This window comes from Lissotriton helveticus, chromosome 5_1 (genome assembly GCF_964261635.1).
Source record: "Lissotriton helveticus chromosome 5_1, aLisHel1.1, whole genome shotgun sequence".
Taxonomy (NCBI): domain Eukaryota; kingdom Metazoa; phylum Chordata; class Amphibia; order Caudata; family Salamandridae; genus Lissotriton; species Lissotriton helveticus.
The window spans coordinates 1,280,378,686-1,280,403,948 of NC_136065.1; the positions used below are offsets into that span (position 1 = coordinate 1,280,378,686).

The 25,263-nt window shown below is 46.9% G+C and overlaps 1 protein-coding gene across 2 annotated transcripts in view; it reads right to left on the bottom strand.

The window, feature by feature from the left end:
• The window catches only part of KDM5B (lysine demethylase 5B), an 877,335-nt gene that overhangs the window by 199,100 nt on the left and 652,972 nt on the right, over positions 1-25,263 (bottom strand). The window lies entirely within an intron of this gene.

Genomic DNA, 25,263 nt, shown 5'->3' on the forward strand with positions numbered 1-25,263 from the left:
TATATGTTCTCAAGATAGATGTGTTAATTTACTGTCCTGAAGATGATGCCAATTATCCACTGTTTGAGCATCGAAACGTCGACAACTCATGTACCATATGTCCACTAAAAAGTCCAATTGTATCGTACAATGGTACCTAGATTGAATCAAGTCTGTTCACTGAATATTTAGAAACAGACCGCCTTGTTCGTCCTTTTCCAGTAAATATTACTGTTTTGTCTTGTTGTATGTGGGTCACAGGCTGTGCCCCCTTGACACTACCTTCCACCTTGTGTTATTACCTATATTTCCATAATACATTTCTGTCCGGCTGGACAAAACATATTGACTATTTAGCATATGTTGATTTGTTACGTTGATTCTCACTGTTCTAGGGACCACTGTCTTTAGTAACAAGAAGTACCGAAGTGGTACTTCTGCCCCCACCGTGCCCCCAACCCCCTCCTCCAAAAACAAACTAGCATTGGCATAACAAATAGGTTTCGCCTTTGGGACCTTATAAGTGTTTAGTTATGCAGGTACACCCCTGAGGTGAAATTAATTAAACTGAAATGTCGGCGCCAGGAAAGATTATGGCGTGCCGACTATAGCCCTCACACCAGGAAAGAGTACACACCAGTCCTACATGAATACAAGACAGCGATAGAGCAAACCAAGGCGGCTTTCTATTAAAAAAAATCCTAGAATCCTCAAATTCCTCCAAAGAACTGTTTAAGATAGTTGCGCACCTAGCCAAAAGCCCCAGGGACACTGTTTTCATACCCGACCAGGATTTTGTGGAAAATATAGCACAATTTTTCCAGCAAAAGGTCCAGGCGGTTTATGACGGCCTTCACTCCTTCCATGCCAGAGTGGTAAACCCCCACACAACAGATTTGGCACCACACATTTCCAATCTCTTGCAATTCTCACCATTAAGTGACTCTCAGGTAGCCACTCTGCTTTTGCAGACCAAATCGGGATCACCGTTGGACCCCTGTCCCCCCTATATACTGCATCAGGTCCCAGAAACAATCAGTCTGGTCCTTACCCCGCTCCTGAACACAGTCCTAAGCTCCGGCTGTTTCCCCGGTAGTTGGAAGAAAGCATGCATCAGGCCCATTCTTAAAAAGGAGACACTTGATCCAACGGAATCCAAGCACTATCGGCCAATATCTTGTCTCCCCCTTCCGGCCAAAATGCTGGAGAGAGCTATGAATCAGTAGCTTGCTAAACACCTAGATGACAACCATCTTTTAGATTCCACTCAACATGGCTTTAGGGCCTGCCACTCTACCGAATCCGCTCTGATCGTAGCTACAGAAGACCTCCGTAGGACCATGGACGATGGGGGTAGAAGCGCTTTGATCCTACTGGATCTTACAGCGGCATTCGACACCATTAACCATGGGGTCCTACTTAACAGACTGAGGGCGCTGGGCATCACTGATACCGCCTTAGCTCTTCTCGAGTCCTTCCTAGAGGCCCGCATACACCAAATCCACTGGGGAGGTCTCCACTCAGCAGAGTTCCATCTACCAAGTGGTGTCCCTCAGGGGTCGGCTCTATCACCCACCCTATTTAATCTGTACATCACTTCCCTTGCTTCATTAATAAAATCTCATGGCCTGCATTTAGTGTCATAAGCCGACGACACTCAATTAATGGTGTCACTTTCCCAGTCGGTGGAAGCCACAGCTGCCAGTTTCAGGAACTGTCTGTCTGACGTAAAGAAGTGGATGAACGATCACATCTTAAAGCTTAACACCGAAAAGACTGAAGTGATCGAATTTGGCCAAAAATCATCCATCTGGAGTCACCAATTATAGCCTCCAGAAGCGGGCAGCTGCCTGTTCCCAGCCAACAAGGTCAGAAATCTAGGCTTCATAATAGATAAGGATCTCACCTGCACAGCACATATTAGTCAGGTTACCTCGGCATGTTTCTACACAATGAAGGTACTTAGGAAAATCCTATCCTATATACCGTTTTCTCTTAGGAAAACAGTGGTGGGAGCTCTAATCATGTCTAGGGTGGACTATTGTAACGCTCTTTACCTGGGAGCAGGTGAAAAACAGCTTGCCAGGCTCCAGTCCATCCAAAACACAGCGGCAAGAGTTCTACTCAACCTCCCCAAAAGACACTCCACCTCTAAAGCCATACGGGAACTACACTGGCTCCCAGTTAGGCGTAGAATCCAATTTAAGGCCTTGTGCCTGGTTCACAAATCGCTGTATGGGAACATTTCTGAGGAGCTTACCAACCTTCTCCCTCGCTATGTGCCTGTGCGCACCTTAAGATCCTGTAGTCAAGACCTACTCCAACTGCCCAGAATAAAGAGAGCCCGGTGGGGCGGTAGATCTTTCTCCCATCTAGCCCCCAAGCTATGGAAGGAGTAGTTTCTGTCCTGTAACTCTGTTCTTTTCCGAGCGCAGTGTGATAGGCATACTGTTCTGTAGTAGGGGTATCTCTGTAATAGTCATAATCTAGTGAATAGTCCCGCCCATGTGCGTGGACCCCGGCAATCAAAAATAATCTCTTAAATTGTCAGAAAATTGCAGAACTGCAAAGACACTTAAGAGAAAATTTAAAGACCAATAATGCAGCCTATATCCACAGGCTACACTGTCCAGTACTTCAACTAGAAAAATTCCACCCAAAATCCATAAACAGCAAAGCCTGTCCAGATTTCCCTTGCTTTAACAGCAAACACCCTCAGAAATGATAGAGAGGAAGGCATGGACAGACAAGCCCCATAGGCTGCCATTATGTGGCTTAAATAGGATACTGTGACTTTAAGAGAACTTTCCAGAACTTCTCCCAGTATCCCAGAATGCATAGCAGGTCCCTCTCACTTTCAGTTCTTTTTGAAGGCGCAACACGCCAGACCTGTCGCATTCCTTACATGAACATCTCTCTCCACCGGGTAGGCGGGAGGGCGCTTATGACTATAACAGAGATACCCCTACTACAGAACTGGAGTTACAGGACAGAAACTACTCCTTCTGTAGTAGGGGATCTCTGTGTATAGTCATAATCTAGTGAATAGAATGGCAAGCCCATCCCCACACCAAAGCGGCGGTGGAGAAAAGAGAATAAACGCCACTATTGTGCAAACAAATTCCGCAGCGAAGCCTGCCCAACCTGAGCGTCTGCCCTGGCATCCGTGTCCAGACAGTAATGCTTAGCAAAGGTATGAACCGACTTCCAAGTGGCCGCCTTGCAGATTTCTGCAATCGGAACATTACGGAGCAAAGCTGTCGTGGCAGCTTTTCCCCTGGTGGAATGCGCCTTAGGCTTACCTCCTAAGGTCTTATTAGCTTTTTGGTAACATAACTGTATGCAGGACACAATCCACCTAGAGATAGACTGCTTAGAGGTCGCAAGACCCGTCCTGACAGATCCATAATTGATAAACAATTGGTCAGACCTACGAATATCTTTGGTCTTATCCAGATAAAATTTCAAGACCCTCCTAACATCCAGGGAATGTAACGACCGTTCTGCTGGAGATGAAGGATTCTGAAAAAACGTAGGCAAAGTTATGGTCTGGTTGACATGAAAATCAGAAATAACCTTGGGAAGAAATTTAGGGTGAGTACGCATAACAACCTTAGTAGCATGAAATACAGTATAAGGTTCTTGGCAACACAACGCCTGAATTTCACTCACCCTGCGGGCCGATGTAATGGCCACGAGGAACGCCGCCTTCCAGGACAGGTGCTGCAACGAAGCCTTATGAATAGGTTCAAAAGGCTCCTTCATCAACCTGGACAGCACCACATTCAGTTCCCATGAAGGCGAAGGAAGCCTGACAGGAGGAAACACTTTCTTCAAGCCTTCCAAAAAATCTTTGATCACAGGGATCTGGAAAAAGGAAGTCTGCGAAGGGCATTTCCTGTAGGCAGTCAAAGCAGCAAGATGAACCTTAATAGAATGGACATTAAGGCCAGACTGCGCCAACTGTAGAAGATAAGGAAGGATGACATCTTCCTTACAAGTCGTCGGATCATAGTTCTTAGACTTGCACCAGATACAAAATCTCTTCCACTTGTAAGCATAGGAAGTCCTAGTGGAAGGTCTCTTAGACTCCTTCAGTATGTCCATACAATCTGCAGGAAGATTCAGATGACCATATTGCACTAACTCAGGAGCCATGCCGCCAAACTCAAAGACGAGAGGTTGGGGTGCAACATCAGCCCCCCGAACTTCGTGAGAAGGTCCGGCCTGCACGGCAGCCGAATGTGAGGAAGGAGAGACCGGTGAAGCAGGTCCGTGAACCACCACTGTCTGGGCCATTCCGGGGCAATCAGTATCATCCGCGCCCTGGACTGGGACAGCTTGATGAGAACCGTCGGAATCAGGGGAATGGGTGGATAAGCGTACAGAAAGCTGTTCGACCAGTTGATCCATAACGCGTTCCCCAGCATCCCCGGCTGGTAGTACCTGGAGGCGAAGCCTCGGCATTTGCTGTTTTCGGCGGTGGCGAACAGATCTACGTCTGGAGTCCTCCACCTTGCGAAGACGTCTCCTAGTACTTCGTCGTTTATGACCCATTCGTGGTTTTCCTGAATCAGTCTGCTCAGTGCGTCTGCCTGAACATTCTGCACACCTGGCAGATGGGTAGGCGTTATCCTCAGTCCTCGAGCCAGAAGCCAGCGCCAGATCGCCTGCGCCTCCTGCGACAGGGTGCGTGACCTCGATCCTCCCTGCTTGTTGAGGTAATACATTGTGGTCGTATTGTCCGTCTGCACAAGTAGAGAGTCTGTCTGGAAGGACGGGCGAAAAGCCTTCAGTGCCAAGTGAACAGCTCTGAGTTCCAGGAAATTGATGTGGTACGTGGACTCCGTCGGGGACCACGTCCCTTGAATCTGTAGGTCTCCGGAATGCGCTCCCCAGCCCTGGGGAGAAGCATCCGTCACGATAACCTGGGAGCGAATGTCCTTGTGGAAGGGAACCCCTCTGAGGAGATTCTCCGCTGAACACCACCACTTCAGAGACTGAAGAGCATGCAGAGATAGACGTATCTTGTCGTCCCAAGATCCTCTCCTCTGATCCCACTGATCCTCCAAGCACTCTTGCAACGGTCTCATGTGCAGCCATGCATGTAGTGTCAGGAAGATACAGGAGGCCATCGATCCCAGTAGAGAAGGCACCGTCCTCACTGTCGTGGATGGAGCGGCCATGAGAGCCCGAGCCTTCCGAAGCAGTGATAATCGTCGCTCCTCTGAAGGAGACACGCTTGCTGACAGCGTATCGATATAGGCTCCCAAGTACTGAATGCACTGGACTGGAGTCGGAACCGACTTGGACATGTTGATGAGCAACCCCAGCTTGTTCAAAAGAACGCACGTCTTCTGGAAGTGTGCTTGCGCTTCCGTGAAGGAGGAGGCCTTGATAACCAGTCGTCCAGGTACGGGTAGACAAACACCTTGTTCTTCCTTAGATGTGCTGCTACCACCGCCATGCACTTTGAGAATGTTCTCGGCGCGGACTTCAGTCCGAATGGCAGCACTGTGTATTGATAGTGATTGGCGCCGACTTGGAACCGCAGGAACTTCCTGTGTTTGTGTGCAATGGGCACATGGAAGTAAGCATCCTGGAGGTCGATGGCACACAGCCAGTCCCCCCGTTGCAGCTGAGGATAAATCTGATGCGACAGCATGCAAAACTTTTCCCTGCGAATCCACTTGTTTGCTTGTCGCAAATCCAGAATGGGCCTGAACTCGTTCTTGTCCTTTTTTCGAACCAGAAAAAAACGGGAGTACAGGCCTCTTCCTCTTTGAGACAGAGGTACGACTTCGATCGCCCTTTTCCTTAACAGGATATCGGCCTCCGCCTGAAGCTCGCGCAGCTGATACTGCGAGCCGACCGGAGGGATCGACGGAGGAGGGCTGGTGAACCGAAGACTGTATCCATTGCAAACAATATTCAGCACCCACTTGTCCTGAGTAATTTTTCTCCACTCTGCCAGAAAAGATTGAATGCTTCCCCCCACCGGAGCGGGTAACAGTTGTCGGGGAAGTAAGTGCTCAGGGCCTAGACCCGGCCTGGCCCTTAGTCGCTGGTGCCGACTGATGGCCGCCTCTGCCCCTCTGGCGTTTCTGGAACGGTCTTCTGAACTGCTGCTGTTGTTGCTGCTGCTGTTGTCCAGAAGACTGGCCACGCCCCCTGCCTTGACCACCGAACCGGCGTTGGAACGGCCGGTACGTCTTCTTGGTCTCCTTGGGCTTCTCCAAACCCACCGCTGTGAGCGTTTCAGCCTCCGCCTTCATGCGGGCCATTTCGTCATCAGCGTGCTTCCCGAAGAGGGTTTCGCCAGAGAATGGCAGATTGGCAACCCTCTGCTGAGCGTCCGGTTTCAGAGACGTAAGGCGGAGCCATGCATGTCGTCGCTGGTTTATTCCGTGGCAGAAACCATGCGCCGCCAGAAGAGAAGAGTCGGCTGCAGCGCTGATGACTTGATTCGCCACCAACATTCCTTCGTTAAGCACCTCCTGGAAGTCTTCACGCTTGTCCCGCGGAAGGAGCTCCGCAAATTGTTGAAGGGACTCCCAAAGGGCTCTGTCATACCGACCCAGCAAGGCAGTGGCACTAGCTGCTTTCATTGAGGTCGCCGATGTCCCACAAACTCTTCTCCCAGATGAATCCAACCACCTAGATTCCTTATCTGGCGGAACTGTGGAGGAAGGCGTGGTGGCATGCTGTTTGCGCGCCGCCGTCACAATCACCGAGTCTGGAGGGGGTTCCAGCCTGAGAAAGGCCGGGTCCGAGTCCGGAGCCCGGTACTTCTTCTGCAGTCTGGAAGGCGTTCCCTTCGTCACTGCTGGAGTGAGGAAAAGATCCAGGGCCGGTTCTTCCAGGCCCGGCACCAGTGGTAGTAACGGCCGAGACAAATGCTTCTGATGGAGCGTCTCGAAGATGACCGAAGTCTTTGGAGTGGGCACCGTCAAAGTAATGCCCAATTTCGCCGCACCCCGTAACAGCACGTCCTGGAAGGACACCAGATCATCGACCGGTGAAACCCTCGTGTCTGGCGAATCTGACAAGGTCGGGGAGTAGTCCCTGGTCCCAGACGACCGGGTCCGTGAACGAGACCTGTGTCTCCTGTGGCGCCGTCTAGATCGAGTAGAAGACCTGTGACGCGAACGTTCCCTTCTCCTGGAGCGGGAGCGCGACCTCCCAGCACGTGGGCGCTCCACCGGTTTCCGTGGAGGAGTCTTCCGTGGCCTGTCCATGGGCTTCGGGGTAGGAGTACCCTTAGTGGGTGTCTGAAGCAGAGGCAGCGACACCGACCTCGGCGGCCTATGAGGGGGTACCGGCGGTGGAGGCTGCCCCGCAGGAGACGGGGGAGGCAGGGAGGGGAGAGGCGGCTTAGCCGGAGGAGCCTCCTTCGGTAGAAAAGGAGGAGGGGTCACAGGTCTTGGCGGCGTATATACCACCGAGTACGCCGTGCCCGATGACTTCTTCGAGGGAGGTGTAGGAAGGTAGATCCCTGACTATGGTTGCCCCCAACTTTTTGCCTGGTGTTTTGCTGGTTTTCTGACTTAGTTGACCTGGGGCCCTGCTATTCAGGACCCCAGGCCCACTGCTCTCTCTGTTAAAATGGATTCCATGTAACTTAGGTACATATCTAATTGGATACTGAGTCACCTTATCAGTCCATGTACAGTGTACCTTAGGTACCCAGGGCATAGGTGTACCCAGGGCCTACCAGGGGCTGCAGCATGTATTATGCCACCCCTGGCTGGCCATCCAAATCTGACACAACTGGCTGCACGACAGCTGGGGCAAGGTGGTGTAATCACCCTTTGCTGTAGATATAGTATACCTATATCTAACCCTAAAATGGACACATGTATTCCTATCAGTCACTCCTATGGCAGGCCTTAACAATCCTGAAGGCAGAGTGCTTGGAATAACGTGAAATGGTGCTCTGGCATGAGCTGAGCCCGTTTGCAGCTTGCGGAACCAAGTCCTAATAGCTGTTCCATGATAACGCATACCATATACTCTTAAGTGCATTATAATCCTCGCGGTTAAATGCCAACTCTGGTATCGCTTTATCAAAACATGTCGAGTAAGGTGTCATACGAATTGGAATACTAACCCCTCGCCAATTCTGGCGACGGGGTTAGCATTCCACCCTTCTAGAGGGACACGACATGTATGTAACCTGTAACCCCGGTTAAAGTCAGACATAGCCTCAGCTCCACAAGATGGATGCTGCCACCGAGACACAAGTCTGCCCTCCTGCTGCTGGGAGTCCTCCCAGCACAGGAGGCAAGGACAAAGGGTTTCCTGCCAGGGGCGGTGCCAGCACCGTCCCAGACAGGATTTTGTGTATCCTAGGTAGGCAGGGCTTTAGAGGAAGGTGACTGCAAGTGGCACCCCGGTGCTCACTATGCATAGGCCGGCTTGAACCAGTTCCAGGGGCACTCCAGCCCCTGATCTGGGGAAAGCCCGCCAAAGGAGAGGGGTGTAACCACCCCCCTCCTAGTCCCACCCATAGGGCAGGACTTAGTCGCGTGCCAGCCCCTTTTTGCAGGATAAAGGTAGGAACTGGCCCCCTTCCAAATGAGATCAATCTTTGAATCCTGAACCGACCTTCTACACGAAGAACTCAAGACTCTTCTCAAGATTTCTCCCTTGTGACTAAGGAGTAGTCACCCTGCAGCAGCAGGCACCAACCAAGCATCGCGGTTTGTTGCCAGTCTCTCCTCCGGATCAAGACTGCTCCAGCACGACGAGAACCGGCTTCCCTGGCACCTCTGACCTCAACCTACATCATCAGCCCAGCTGTGATCCGTGGGTGCGACGAGACCTCGAGGGACCGGCCATCTTCAGAACTGCACGACGCTTGTCCAGCACAACCACCGAGTGACCCTCGACTGAGTGCTTTGGGGTAAGAGAAGCCCCGACCCTGAGCAGCTCCAGCACCGAAGTTCAGCCCCCCTGCATCCACGAGATCTGCGTGGGGCCCTTCTGCTCTTTGCTGCTCACCGCGTTGTCCAGGTCACTTGCCCGTTGGCTAGTGGCCCTCTTACGACGCTTCACGACGACAACCACCGCTGGTCTGGTTGCTCCAGACTAGCCCTGGCTTCCCTCCAAAAGAGGAGCACCCTGGACCCTCCTGGTCCACTCCAGACGCCATTTTAAGTCCACCGCGTGGGCTTGCATTTGCCAAGACTTGTTGCCCCAATCCTGGGTCCAGCGACGTCGACAGCAGAGACCTTCGTGGGACAGCTCGCACCTCCATCCTGGTCGCCGACAACGCCTCCTGGTCCGAGAGACTGCAGAGCCCAGCAGCGCCCACTCACCTGGTCGAGGTGACTTCGTCCGGTGCCATCCTGGTGCCCACCTAAATCACTGGCTAGTGATTCAGAACTTGGTCCCCTCTGCTTACAGGTCTTCTTCTTCCCTGATCCAGGCTTGGATCACCACGAACTTCTTCACTGGCCGCCTGCCAGCAACTTCTTTCTTCAGGCTCCTGGATCTTCAACGAGGGTTTCCGACGCAACTTGAACCCTATGCAGCCGCAGCCCCTGGGCTAGGTAAACCAAGTACTCCGGTGCTCCAGCATAGTCCAACACCCTAAGTGTTCGGATCCACCCTTGTTTTCGACCCACCTAGTCGGGTTCGCCCGAGAACAGTAACTTTGCAATTGCTAGTATCCATAGACTTGTTCCCGCATTACGCGTGAGAGTTCCCACTCTGCACACGGCGTCCCTAGGCCTCCTGCTTCTAATCCAAGGGTTCAGCATTGTAGGCCTAGCGTTTCTACAGTCTAGAAAAGTATTACTTACCTGCTAGTAACTTCGCATTCCACTTCTTGTGTATATGGTTTTTCGTGCCCCTCGGGCATTTGTGTAAATTGTGCGACTTTCAGTAATTCTTTAAGAGTTTTGTTGTGTGCTTAGCTCCCTGTCTCATAAAGAGCCAGGGTAGTCCTGTTATAAATAAATATACTTTATTTTTGATAACAACTTGTGTGGTGTCCTTTCACTTGGTGTTCAAGGGGTAATGTGATGGTAAAACAGCTGGCTTAACACGCCCTCTAGAGTCTTAGCCTTAGACTGCTCGTATCCATGCTACTAGGATAGCTGGTCTATAAGGTTGACTTACAACCAATCATCAATAAGGGTTGTTTGGACTGATACAGAGTGCTCACTAGAATAGTGAACATTATATATCAGGCCAACTTCTCACAGGAGGGGCCTGTGATCCAGATCCTCCAGAGCGAGAGCGACGCCTCCGACGTCCTCCATCAGATCCAGCATGACTTGGCGCCAGAATCCCTTCTGCGCCTCTTAGAGGAGGTTGAGACCCTTGGTGACGCTGATCTCTTCCTGCTCGACGTCGAGCGTCGTTTTTCAGGCGTGGAACGGTGATCCCTCGACTCTGGCGTCGAACGCCGTCTCCTCGACATCGAGTGTTTCTTCCTCGACGACGAACGTCGTCCCTTCGACGACAAGCGGTCAGACCCCGACGGCGAGCGTCGACTCTTTCTCCTCGACGACCGCTTCCTCGCGGTCCTCGACGCCGAGGATCCCCTCAACGTCGAACTGGTCGACGGCGACCGGCGGTGTCGCTTCGACGGCGAGCGCCGGTGTCTTCGTCGACGGCGATGCCTCGACTTCGACGACGCCGTCGGCTGTGACTTCGACGGCGGCCTAGCCAGGCCTCTCGACGTCGATCTTCCACGCTGTCTCGACCCGGAGCCCCAGGGAGAAGGGGAACACACCGTCGTCATCCCTGTCGTCGTCGATGCTATCGACTTCGACGGAGACCGGGACCTTTTGCTGGTCTTCCTGCCTCTGGGGAGCCCCCCAGAGGCCTCAGCAGGGGCAGAGGGAGCCTTCCCAGCCTGCCCAGACCCACCTGTAGCCTGCAGTCGCCTCTCTTCCAGGCCTTGGAGCCTAATCTTCTGCCTTTCCCTCAGGGTCCTCGTAGAAAAGGTCTGGCAGATGTCACAATCTTCAGGGACATGATCATCAGGGAGGCAAAGAATGCAGACGTCGTGTGAGTCAGTCTTGGCCTTCTTCCTTCCACATGATGGGCACTTGTCGAATAAAGCAGGCATTTTAGATCCCTAAAAGCCTGAACAAACACACAGAAGTGAAAAGGAAACACCAAGAATCAAATGAGAACACTTCTAAATCCAAAAAGTGTAATAAAGTCCAATAAACCCTTGAAAAAGGGAGAGCTCAATGCACAGGGTCCTGTAAGCAGGAGCCGGAAAAAAGAACTGAAAGTGAGAGGGACCTGCTATGCATTCTGGGATACTGGGAGAAGTTCTGGAAAGTTCTCTTAAAGTCACAGTATCCTATTTAAGCCACATAATGGCAGCCTATGGGGCTTGTCTGTCCATGCCTTCCTCTCTATCATTTCTGAGGGTGTTTGCTGTTAAAGCAAGGGAAATCTGGACAGGCTTTGCTGTTTGTGGATTTTTGGTGGAATTTTTCTAGTTGAAGTACTGGACAGTGTAGCCTGTGGATATAGGCTGCATTATTTGTCTTTAAATTTTCTCTTAAGTGTCTTTGCAGTTCTGCAATTTTCTGACAACTTAAGAGATTATTTTTGATTGCCGGGGTCCACGCACATGGGCGGGACTATTCACTAGATTATGACTATACACAGAGATCCCCTACTACAGAACAGTATGCCTATCACACTGCGCTCGGAAAAGAACAGAGCGAGTTTTAGAAGGGCGCTGAAGACCTGGCTCTTTACGATGCCGTAACCATCGCTCTACTTCCCTTCCGTCTCACAGCGCCAAGACGCCTCGGCATAAGAGCGCTTAAAAAATAATTCAGTCAGTCAGTCAGCACAATATCCCTGGTGCAACAACATCAACTGTTGCATGGCTAAACACTTATAAGGTCAATGCTTGTTGCTTACTGCTACCAATACTGGTCATATTCAAAGTTCTTGGTTGGGAAGCATTATGGTCCCTCTTTTGAAAAAAATGTTACCGCCTCTAAGTAATTATCGTCAAATTGCCTTCCTGGATACCACAGGAAAGATCTTTGCGGCCAGTGTTTTGGACCACCTGAATGATTGGGTAACATCCATAAGGGCGGTTCCTATGGTCAAAGCAGGCTTTCGTCTAAACCATTTAGTGACTGACAACATCAAAATCTTGCAAACTAGAATTGATAAATATGTAACCAGTAACACTCTGGTAGTTTATAGTCTAGTGGTCGATAGCCTTTGATAAGGTGGATAGGACCTCACTGTGGAGAAAATTAATGAAATTGTGAGTCCCGGCAACCTTATTGAGGCTAATAGTAGTTCTCCATACATCTACATGGTGTAAAGTCCAGATGGGAGAAGACAAAGGACTCACTCGGGAGATTCCAACACAGAGTGGGCTCAAGCAGGGATGTCTTCTTGCTCCCTTTCAATTCTCATTATTCCTCCGTGATCTACCGGTCTGCTTTCAGTGGGCTAAATCATTTCCCACCACAATTAGCATCACAAACAAGCATTGAAAATGCAATAGGTCTCGCCTTTAAGTTTTAGCCATTTGCTTTGCTAATGGTATTACATAGCAAAGCAAATGGCTTTAACTTAATAAAAGGCGAGACCTATTGCATTTTTAATGCTCGTTCAGATTGGGCATCTTTCCCCAATGCACAATTGTGCCCAGTGTATAGCTATCCACTGGAGTAATAGCAAATGCCAAAAGACATTCACAGTAGTATTCTGGGAAACTGCTGCAATTTTTCAGCATGCAAATGGGAACATTTGTGAATTCCCAGAAGCTATACATTCATGTAAGCGTGTAAACATATAACATTCTTTTGTGAATCGACCTCAAGAGCCCGTAATCTCTTTTTAGAAGGGTGTGTTCAGTGATCTATACGGTATTGCTTTTATTTGATTAGGAATATTCTTGTACACTTTCTGATGCTTCAAATAATTTAACTTGCCTCCAAACTTTGATATGGTGTTGGATCTGTTGTTGAGCCTCTAGTATATTATCTCTAATATTTCAACTAACAATTTAGTAAGCATACAGAAAGGCTTGACACCCTCAACAATAATGAAAAATAAGTGATTATGGTTTTGTGCTGGAGCGACCGATTAAACTAATATCGTTACATTGACTTTATCCATTTATGGGATAAACAGGAGTATTGAAGCTTAATAAACAAAAAAATATTAGGAGTGAGCTCCAAAAATATGTAAGTTTAAAACATGACTTCTAGGGAAATAGGGCACAGAATTAGAATGCACAGATAACGTGGTGCTCGCAGTCAAGTGATACGAATTTATTTTCATACATACAGTGAACCCCAGAGGGTACACTAACCTTGAGATCTCTGCTTTATCAATAATCACTAATGTATACTTTAAAGTATGTTTTATTGTGATTAGGGTTTGCAAACACTGGCAGTATGTACTTAATCACCTATCTGGTCACCCTTGTTACCACCATACACAGGTATTTACTTATGCATAATATTTTACTCAAATAAGATGTTTCTAGTTCATAGAACACAATGCTAGAAACCCAACCAGCGATATTAAAAACACCAACGTTTTGATCATTCTGCAAGACCAGCAAGTCCTGGGAGTAGCCTTAAATTTACAATTGCTGACATGGATGAGGGTCTGCAATAGAATAAGCAGCAGACATCATTAACTACACACCTCAGTGCTATGGCTGACTTGCAACAACAGCAGAACTGGAGCTACTTCCATTGTTGACATTTTCTTGAAGTGGACAAAGGGAGGGGAACAGTTCCAGGAGTCGTCATAAGTTGGCTACACGCACTGGACTAACTTCACCATGCAAAAATGCCAAAGTCATAAACAAATACCAGTACCAGAGCAACAGTCCAACTCCCAAAACATGATTGGATATTTGGGTTAGGTTTTCTGAAATGTTTTATTGAATTTCGTTATAACCAACAAGGTCAGGTTATTGCTGAAACATGGCTAACCTACAGTATAATCAAGTGTGATAAACATTACGATATCTTAATCAGGTGGCACCAGATAAGCTTCTTACACAAGCAATTACAAAATGCTCAACAAAATCTGAGACCTTTACCCGTTCCGTGCTCGCGTCGGCCAACTCCCTGGTGCTGCACACGACCGTTGGCCGACGCAGCACCGCCCACCCTTTAGAACACCAACACCGCGGTGGCGAAAACGGGTTAAAATGAAGGTGCATAGTTTTAATGAGGAAAATTCACAGTCCAGTAGTGGGCTGTTGAAATCCAGAACCCCCTACGATAGTCCACAATAGAGCATTCAGGGACCCAATACATTTTCAAATTACTTGGGGAAGCCCCTTGCCTGGCATGCGTATTTCTCTGTTAGAAGGCACCAGTCCATATGAGCTGTCCTTGCCAACACCCTACCCACACCTAGCCGCACTACCATCAAAGCTAGCTCAAAGATCAGTCCATCTTATTTGGAAGGGCACAGTTGTATAGTCTTCTATTTCCATTTCTGCTGCCCTGGCTAAAATATTACCTACCCGATTCCAACAAGCATTGGTGAGGCCAATAGGATCCCAACAAGCATTGGCGAGGCCAATAGAACTGGTTGATAAATGAAAATGCTGCACCAGTCACGGTTGAATTTAGATACACAATAAGCCATTAAACACTCACTCTGTCTCTCATCCTTGTATTCATGCATCCATTCACCCATCCAATGACTCATTCTTGCATTCACCCACATTACAATCGCCAATAAAACACATACATATGACCAAAAGCATATGCAAGAGAAATTAAAGGAATAAAAGTGAAAAAAAGAAATCATAGCACCACCTAATCGTGGGTGCATGTTTGCAATAGAAAATAAAATCAAACATCGAATTGGGCAGCCATGTTCCAATGGTATTGTACCTTGTGAGTAGTTGGCTCATAATTCCAACATGGCCACCATGTTTAGGACAAAGTGGTGGCCGTCTAGGAATGGTAAATCCATGATACACTATGGATAATATAATTCTGCTATTACCACTCGGTTTAGAAACAGTGGTGCGCAGGATGGAGAGAGGACTGTAGATGAAATAAGTGGAAAGCGAGCCGAGCAGCTGGCAGCACTGCTCGGGGAGCTGCTGCATGCTGAAAGGTGAAAATGTAAAACTAAAGGACTGCCCCACGAGCTCTGGCATTGTAGCAAACTCATTTTCAGGTAGATGTGCAAATACAACCAGAAAAAATGGTGCAACTCACAGGGAATCAAAGCCAATGTCTGAAGTGAGATGACCTAATGAACCCCCGGTGGTGCGGTTATGGATGGAACCAGAGTGTGAATGACACCCAGAGACCAAAGGCAGAAGAGGGCTGACACAGAGTCCCTCTGCATGTAAATATAGGTATATAAATGAACAGAGCGAAGTCAAAATAATTGTAGACAACCATTTGACTCTGGAATACCATTCATTTACAATCTGATGTCTTGCACATGAAGAGATATAATCAATCTCATGTGTTTTATAGACACAATATAGAGTTGGTTGCTTTCAATGATAAAAATGCATTAAAGTGCTGCTTAAACTCTACATTTAAAAAAAAAAAAATTCTTGAGAAGAGGGTGACGGAACAAATTATTACCTGACAAAATACACCCCGACTGTATGGAAACACACCATAACTATACATTTTTAACGCCTACACATCCTATGATTTCTCTCTCTGGAAGCCAAACCCCTCACCGTGATTGACTGGCTCGGGAGACCACACCGAAAAGGACGTTTGTGAGATTTTAGCAAGGAATGTGGCAATGCCAGGGACGGTGACACGCAGGTGACCTCTAGTTCTGTCAAAAGCTCGGCATCACTTATTGTCTCTAAGCACCAACACACGCTTCCATGGCCGGATCACAGGTCCCTCCTTCGCACCTGAATCAGGTAGCACAATTATGTTCAACCTGGAATACTGCTTGACTCGAACTCCAGTTCTACCATTCCACACATGACCCCCTTTTAATAAACTCCACCTCATCTTTCTACTCCAGTGGTGAAGGTAGACAGTGTTCTAAATGTAGATCTGTAATGAAAGCCCACAGGTTCCGCCCCTGGCCGTAGGTCCCACATCATGCCTCTGCTTCCAGGCTCATACTATGAGGAATGACAGATCCATTTCTGGACTGCTTTCGCAATTCATTTTACGGGTTTTTGTTTACTGTGTAAGCTCACAGGGGATTCAGACCATCAATGATCGAATAGGTGCAAAAAACAATGAAACCCCAGGCCTGGCTTCAGCTAAACATTTGGGCCACAGAGCACGAGGCAAAACAAGATTCTCTGTAACAATCACCAAACCAGCCAAGCCCTGTTGTCTTTTATCCTCCATTTTCTGAATAGCCCTAACACATTTTCAATGTCATTTTTAAACACTTTTGGTGAATGTTTAAACAGCGAAGTGGTCAGTACCTAAGCTGCTATTCCTTTTTCCCAGTTCATTTGCCGTCAAATTACCACTTAAATGAAAGATGGGAGACTCAGTCGGCGTTGCTGGGATTGGAGATCAGTGCTTGACGAACAGCGAACGTTCATCTCACTGAGTCATTCTTCTGGTATAATCTACTTTGAACGCCTGTATTTACGTAATAGCGCTCACAAGAGTATCTGCTGCAGAAAATGGGCACAGTAGGAAAGAACAACTGTGTGATAAACATTACGATATGTTAATCAGGTGGCACCAGAGAAGCTTCTTACACAAGCAATTACAAAATGCTCAACAACATATTATGAGACCTTTACCCGTTCTGTGCTCGCGTTGGCCAACTCCCCGGTGCTGCACAGGACCGTTGGCCAACGCAGCCCCGCCCACCCTTTAGAACACCCGCACCGCGGCGGCGTAAACGGGTTAAAATGAAGGTGCATAGTTTTATGGCAATTCCCCCATTAGAGATGGGGCTGCCTTTTTGTGGGGGAGAGAAAGATACGAATAATTGTTTTGTCTTCCTGAAGGACTTAGTCCTATCTGTGTAGTATAACAGGGCTCTTCTAACATCTAAGGTGTGTAAAGCCCTTTCTGCAACAGAGTCTGGGTTTTGGTAGCTCTACTGATTGGTTAAGATGAAAAGGAGTGATAACCTTTGGCAGGAATTTTGGATTAGGCCTAAGAACCACTTTGTTAGGATGTATTTGAAAAAATGGTTCTTGTATTGTGAATGCTTGTATTTAACTCACTCTTCTGAGAGAGGTGATGGCAACAAGGAAGGCAGTTTTCCATGTTAGGAATTGCAATTCCCACTTGTGTAAAGGCTCGAAAGGGGGTCCCATAAGTCTTGTAAGGACAACGTTCAGGTTCCATACCGAAGCAGGTGGTAACCTAGGTGGGATTATTGTATTTAATCCTTCTATAAATGCTTTGATTGCAGGTACTCTGAAGAGAGATAGAGGTTATCTATTCTGTAAATAGGCTGCAATTGCTGCCAGATGCAGGCATATGGAAGAATAAGCTAGATTGGACCTTTGTAGGTGTAGAAGGTAACAAATGATATTTTGGATGGAAGCATCCAGTGGATCAATGTGATTATTGTTTCCACTTAGCGGCATAACACGCTCTGGTAGTGGGTTTTCTAGCTTCTTTAATTATGTTCATACAGTCTGGTGGCAGGTTTAAGTAACCAAACTCTAAGACTTCAGGAGCCAGATCGCCAAATTCAGTTGGCTTGGATCGGAGTGTCTTATTTCTCCATGGTTCTGTGTTAACCGGGAGGGCGTGAGCGGTAATTTTTGGTGTGGAGCCAGTGAGAGATCTAGTAGTGTGGTGAACCACGGCTGACGTGCCCATGTGGGAGCTACTAGTATTAGTTTGAGAGACTGTTGTCTGAGTTTGCGCACTACTAGTGGAATGAGTGGGAGAGGCGGAAAAGCGTACGCAAATCTGCCTGACCAGTTCATCCATATTGCATTCTCCTCCGACCGTGGTTGTGGAAACCTGGAGGCGAAGGTTGGGCATTTTGCATTTTTGTGGGTGGCAAACAGATCTATCTGTGGATGCCCCCAAATTTGGAAGAATGGTTGAAGAACTTGTGGATGTATTTCCCATTCGTGAATCGGTTGTGACTGTCTGCTTAACAGATCTGCTATCTGATTGTGAATTCCTGGAAGGTGTTCTACAGTCAGGTGTATGTTTTGAGGAATGGCCCATCTCCAAATTTTCTGCGTGAGCTGGGACAGTTGTAGTGAGTGTGTCCCCCTGTTTTTGTATATAGTACATGGCTGTCATATTGTCCGTCCGGATTAAGACAGCTTTGTTTTGTACTTGCAATTGAAACGTCTTGAGGAAAATTGCTAGCAGCTCTAGATGGTTGATATGGAACATTTCTTCATTGGTTGTTACATTGGCCTTGTGTTGTATAGTGTAAGAGATGGGCTCCCCATCCCGTGAGGGATGCGTCTGTTGTGAGCACCAGCTGTGGAACAGGCTTTAGGAACGGCCGTCCTCTTGTCAAGTTTGTTTGCAGAGAGCTATGTGTACAGCTGTCTACCAACACCAGATCTTTGAGCTGACCTTGAGCCTGATTCCACTGTTGTGCTAGACATTCTTGTAGTGGGCGCATTTGCAGTCTTGCATGTGGAACTATAAAGATGCAAGACGCCATCATGCCTATTAGTGTCATGAACACTCTGGCTTGGAGAGACTGCTGGTGTTGAAAAACGGAGACTAAGGTCTGAATGCTCTGTATCCTGGCTTGACTGGGATACGCTAGAGCTGTAGATGTGTCTATGGTAGCTCCTAGATACTGATGAACGGGCAAAGGCTCTAGGTGCAACTTGGTGTAGTTTATGGTAAGTGGGTAGTAACAATATGAGAGAGAGGGAAACAGGGACACCCTCAAGTCTCCCGGGCAATCTCAGTTAAACAACATGAGAGTGTCAAATTTTTTCACATCACTGTCACAAAAAATCCTGCTCCGCAGTATTCTGGCGTTGTAGCACACCAGGGAGGCACTCGGCTTCTCCTGGTGGGCCCGATGATGAAGCATGTCACCACCCAGGGTGGTGAGTGAGGGCTTCTAAAAAAATCCCTAGTGATTTCCAATGCGAATCCTACAGGAAGATGTTCATCTCTGATTTTGTGCAAATTTCTTTCTTTGGTGTTGACACTCTTTTTGTTTAACTGTAGTTTATGGTAAACCCTAAGTCGTGCAGTGTTTGAATTGTTTGCTTTGTGTGTTGGACACATTGACACTGCAATCTTAACTTTCACGTCCTCTGGTATGGTGGACCTTAGCGCGCCTACACAGCCGAGGTACACAACCCATGGTCCTGAAGAAAGCCCAGTAATCTCACACATAAGGGCTGAAACATGTCGACCCCACTTTAAGTGGAAATAACCAATACATTAATTGGCACATTTCCCTACACATATTTTAACCTGGTCAGGCTGACAATTGAATAAAACATTTTCTTTTTGGTACACTTTTGACAATTTTAATATCACATTTTTTCACATCACTGTCACAAAAAATCCTGCTCCGCAGTATTCTGGCGTTGTAGCACACCAGGGAGGCACTCGGCTTCTCCTGGTGGGCCAGATGATGAAGCATGTCACCACCCAGGGTGGTGAGTGAGGGCTTCTAAAAAAATCCCTAGTGATTTCCAATGCGAATCCTACAGGAAGATTTTCATCTCTGATTTTGTGCTAATTTCTTTCTTTGGTGTTGACACTCTTTTTGTTTAACTGTAGTTTATGGTAAACCCTAAGTCGTGCAGTGTTTGAATTGTTTGCTTTGTGTGTTGGACACATTGACTGAATGATTTTGCTTTTATGAGCCAGTCGTCGAGATAAGGGAAGACATGTATCTGTTGTCTTCTGAGATGTGCTGCTACTACTGCTAATGACTTTGTGAACACTTGTGGTGCTGTTGTGACCCCGAATGGAAGGACTTTGAACTGATAGTGCTGTCCTTGTATGACAAACCTTAAATACTTCCTGTGAGCAGGATGTATAGGAATGTGAAAGTAGGCGTCCTTTAGGTCTAGTGTTGAAAGAAAATCGCCTTGTTGTAGTAGTGGGAGTACTTGTTGCAGAGTGATCATGTGAAAATGATCTGATTGTATGTAATGGTTGAGGGGCCTGAGGTCGAGAATTGGTTGCAGTGTCCCGTCCTTCTTGGGGATTAGGAAGTACAGGGAGTAAACTCCTGTTCCCTGTTCCTGTAAAGGAACTACTTGAATAGCATCCTTTTGTAGATGTGCTAGAACTTCCTGTTGAAGCAGAGTCATATGGTCTGTAGACATTGGACGCTGCCTGGGTGGTGTGTTTGGGGGGGTTGCTGTGAGTTCTAGGCAGTGGCCATGTTAGATAATCTGTCTCACCCACCTGTCTGTTGTGATGGAATTCCAGACAGGTAGGAACTGTGATAATCTGCCCCCCACAGGAGCGGTTGTTGTTACCTCTACCTCTTCCCTTATTATTATTGCCTCTGTATCCTCCTCTAAAGTAGCTTTTGTTAGAGGAGGTCTGTGTGTGCGTCTTGAAAGATGATGTTGTATCTGCACCGGTTTGCTTAGAGCCTCCTCTATAAAAGGAGCGGCGAAAAGAACTTCTAGTCTGAGTGGATTGTAATGCACCCATAGACTTAGCTGTGTCTGTGTCTTTTTTCATTTTTTCTAGTGTATCATCTACTTCCGGCCCAAACAATTGGTTCTGATTGAAGGGCTGGTTCAAGATGGTAGTCTGTACCTCAGTTTTAAACCCTGAAATGAGTAACAACGCATGTCGTGTGAGTAGAACACTAGTATTGACTGCTCTGGATGCTGTGTCAGCTACATCTAGTGCCCCGTGACGAAGCGCAAAGCAGGTGAATGCACGCTGTTACAAACAAACAAGTCTAAAAGAAAACGAAATTGGGATGACCAGGTGTCCATCTCTTTCCTTGAACTAATTAGTATAATCTTTATTCGTCTCAAATTGAGATTGCACCCAAAATGAAAATTGAGAACAGAAAAAGATAAGAGGAACATGAAAATCTGATTAAAGTTACAACAAAGATGACGACAAGCACGGGACCCGGGTTCTCCGCCATATTGAAGAGTACATGCACTTTATCAAGCAATCTATTTTTTGAAAAATTGGACATTCATTTAGACAGTGATTTAGAAACAAGGTCGCCGAAAAGGAAATGTAGGCAGATTAGTGCAAGCACTTCACAAAGAATTCTTTACACGGCATTCTGGGAATGGTAGTGTTACATTGTGAAAGTGACTAAACATTTACGTAGTCCTCTGTTAATGTTTACACAAGTTAGGGAGATAGACACATGCAATGAATCACCACTTTGTAACACCGAATATGGGCGGGACTACCTTTGAAAAGATAAGAAAAGGGCTTTGCAATGAGTAAATTTCATTTGCATCAGAAGCGTTCTTACACGCTGTGAAAGCACGAAGGAACGGTTGATTTTAAGTATCTAGGGAACCCATCCACCATGGTAAGCGCAAATTAGTATATAAGAAAAACAATGATGTGTAGCACATAGCGGGTTAGGATTACTGGGTTACAAAGTGCTTTAAACTAATGATGAAACGAAGAAAGAAATGTTTCTAACTGTGGGAGTAATCATTGTTTGAATGGTTTGGGATACCGGTTATGATTATAAAATGAATGACGTTTGATTTTAAAGGTGATGAAGTATTTAACAAATTTGTACATGTCAACTAAAATGTGTTCTTATACTTGTAGATGCCCCTGAAGAAGGAAATGTACTTTCCGAAATGCATTGGGCGATTTTAATAAACATTATGGAATGTGGAAACCTAATGGGAACCCCAAGCTTTTTTGAAACATTCATCGTCCATTAAACATTGATTAAAATGAATTGACTATAAAACGCGATGAAATGAATTGAAATAGTTTAAACAATGATTAACAAGTAAGAGAAGCGAATATAACATTGATTCATTTGATTCAATTTTCAAATGTGGCTGTGCAACCTGACTGAATCGGAAACGGGGATTCCTTTTGAAAGTTAATTCGACAGAGCGCACCGAGACGAAGCGCAAAGCAGGTGAATGCACGCTGTTACAAACAAACAAGTCTAAAAGAAAACGAAATTGGGATGACCAGGTGTGCATCTCTTTCCTTTAACTAATTAGCTACATCTAGTGCACATTTAATTGAGGCATTAGATATTAATTTGCCTTCTTGAATGAGCTCTGTTGCCTGATCTTTGTATTGATCTGGGAGGTGCTCCATGAGTTTTTCTAATTGGTCGTAGTGAGCCCTGTCATATCGCGAGAGCAGGGCTTGTGTATTTGCTATGCGCCATATATTTGTAGCCTGCGCAGCAATCCGTTTCCCTGACGCATCAATGACTTTGGTGGGGGCGTATCACCAGAAGTCTGGGAATTAGCTCTTTTCAGTGCATTAGACACTACTAAAGAGTCTAGTGGCAGATGTCCCTTAATATAGACTGGATCAGATGGTGCTGGTCTATATTTCTTTTCTATTCTTGGATTGAACACCCTACAGTGTACCGGGTCTTTAAATATTTCTGGAGCATGTTTAATGACTCCTTTGATCATGGGTAGTTTTTGTGTAGACCTTTGTGACTGCTCAAATGTATCGAGTAAAAAATCCTCATCAATGGCATCAGAGTGCATTGAAACCCCGTGGTAAAGGGCAGCTCTATTTAAGAGATAATTAAACCCAATACTGTCTTCTGGAGGGGAAGGTTTTGTTGGGTAAGACTGAGGATCAGGAATGTCGGGCACATTGTGTGGTGGGAAACCATATATATATCGTCATCTCGAGGGTATTCTGGATTGACATCTTCATCTACAGGGTATGCATGTGGCTCTGGTATGTCATTTCCCCCACCTAGATCATACTCCTTATCAGTGTGGTGTGATGATGCAGGAGATTGAACAGGAGAAACTGTAGGTTCAATGTAAGGAGGGATAGGAGAGGAAGAAGGTGACTGAGAGGAAGGGTGCATTGGAGAAGTTGCACAATCCTTCTTTTTGGCAGGGACCCCAGGTAGAAGTGGTGCAGAAGATGGTTTCGGCTTGGTAGGCTAGTTAGAGGGCTTAGGTGTCTCTGAATCAGGCCTTGAAATCTTTGGTACCGAGGTTGGAGATTTTGGAGTGGAGACGGGTCTCGTTGGCCTTGAGGCGTTGGACTCTGGCTTTCCATCTTTATTTTTGGAACCGGAAGGTTTTGGAGCCGGAGCTTTCTGCGGATCTGGTACAGTTTTCGGCTTCGGCACCGATGCATCTTTTGGTTTGGGCGCCGAAGGGTCTTTGTCTTTGGGCACCGAAGGGCGTTTTGGCTTCGGTGTCGAAGGATGAGTGTGTTTTGGTGCCAATGGAAGAGGTGGAATTGGCACATGTGGTTTTGTCGGTGCCGAAGCACCGGAAGGCGTAGTTGTTTTCCTTGGAGCCCGAAGGCGGGGCGTCTGAGGGTATATTTCGGTCTCGACTGGGCCCCATGGGCGGAGTGCGGACCGTTGCCTTTGGCTTGGGTAGTGTCTGTTGTGCAGGGGCAAGAGTACTCACGGGTTGACGAGATGGAATCGAGTCATCTGAGTCCTCTGCCTCCGATATGATCTGGAGATCAGGCGAGTCTTCCTCAGCGACGAGTGGAGCCTCGTCCTCCGAGAGGTCTTCGAGTGGATCTTTGCCCTCGGAGATGTCTTCTTCGACGATCTCCTCCTCAAAGATGGCCTCCGGTGCTGATCTCCTCATCTCGTGTCGACGTGCCCTTCGATCCCGAATGGTCTTTTTCGATCGTAAGGATGCACAAGCTGTGCAGGTCGACTCGTCGTGTTCCGGCGACAGACAGAGGTTGCAGACCTCGTGATGGTCTCTATGAGGGAATTTTGCTCGACATACCGGCATCTCTTGAATGGAGTTCTGTCCATGAGGCGTAGGCCGTACGGCGCCGATAGGCCCAACGGCCCGCGTCGACGCACCAGAATGTGGCTGATGGTGTCGAAAGTATTCTATTCAATATCGATAAAGTTTTAGAAAGTTTTATCGCTTCGAAGTTGCTGGAAATGTCTTTTCTAGCCGGATCAGAAAACTTTCATCCGAACCCAGTGGCGGAAAAAAACAATCTGAGGATGGAGACGATGACCATGCGCAGTATTGTCCAAGGGAGGAGTCACATATCTCGTGACTACAAAGACTTCTTCCAAGAAGACAACAACCTGCAATCATCCAAGCCCAACACCAGGTGGCGATCTATTTCAAAAGTGTATGATCTGCAGCTCATATGCCTCGAACATCAATTTTTTTTAAGTAAGCATCTCAAGAACGAAAATATTACCATTTAGGGGAAGAAAAAACACTAGATCATTCGCCTGGAAATTAGGAGGAATACCAGTCGAAGTAGTATCCTCATACACCTATCTGGGGGAGAGCATTTTCTCACTTGGAACTGCTTCCCATTTCCAATGTACTGAATTAAAAGTGGTAGCTAATCAGTGCAATAAAAAGGTTTTATCTATTTTCGGAGAGGCGACATTTTTCAGCCCTATTTGAAACTTATTGAACAACGAATTCCCCTATATTAATCTACGGATTAGAACACATTTCTATAAAAAGGTGGGGCTTTTTAAATCTTAAATAAGGGAAACTTCTGCGTATGATCACTTCAACGGGCCAAGCAACACCTGTACAAGCACTTCATCTAGAATTGGAGGTAGTTAGCGAATATACAAGAGCCTTGGCAAACCTTATCAGATGGGCCTATAATCTACTACACACACCCGCAGGCTCATTGAGCATGCTCTTACGTCAGGATACTTTTAAGGCTGGTCCAGAGAAAAATACTTTTACAGAAAACCTAGAGAATGCTTTGGAATACTTCCAATGTTCTATTAAAATCCTGCAATCTTGGTCCCCAATACTCTTGAAGCTTTTCCTAAAAAATCCACCCCAAGATTGAGCTTTGATACTGATAAGGCGTATTGTTTACAGTTATCCCACAATAAGCCATTTTTGCCTAGAGTAGAATATAAAGGGAGTTCAAAATATCTGAGATTTTCATTAGATCATAAGGTTAGGCGTTGTATTTTGATGTTGCGATTGAGAACACTACCATTAAATGATGCAATTGAAAACTGGGGTGGCACACTGGATAAATCTGGCCTCTGTGATCTATGTGAAGGATGTATTCAAGATTTGGTGCACGTACAGTTCGTTTGCCCTTACAAACTCTTGGTTGAGGCACGTAGCTGTTTTAAAAAACCTATTTGTATGAAATAGAATATCTCTAGAATTATGGAACTAATCGAGTTAATAAGAGCCCCCCAGATGAATTTGTATGTTGTATGTTATAAGGATTTACA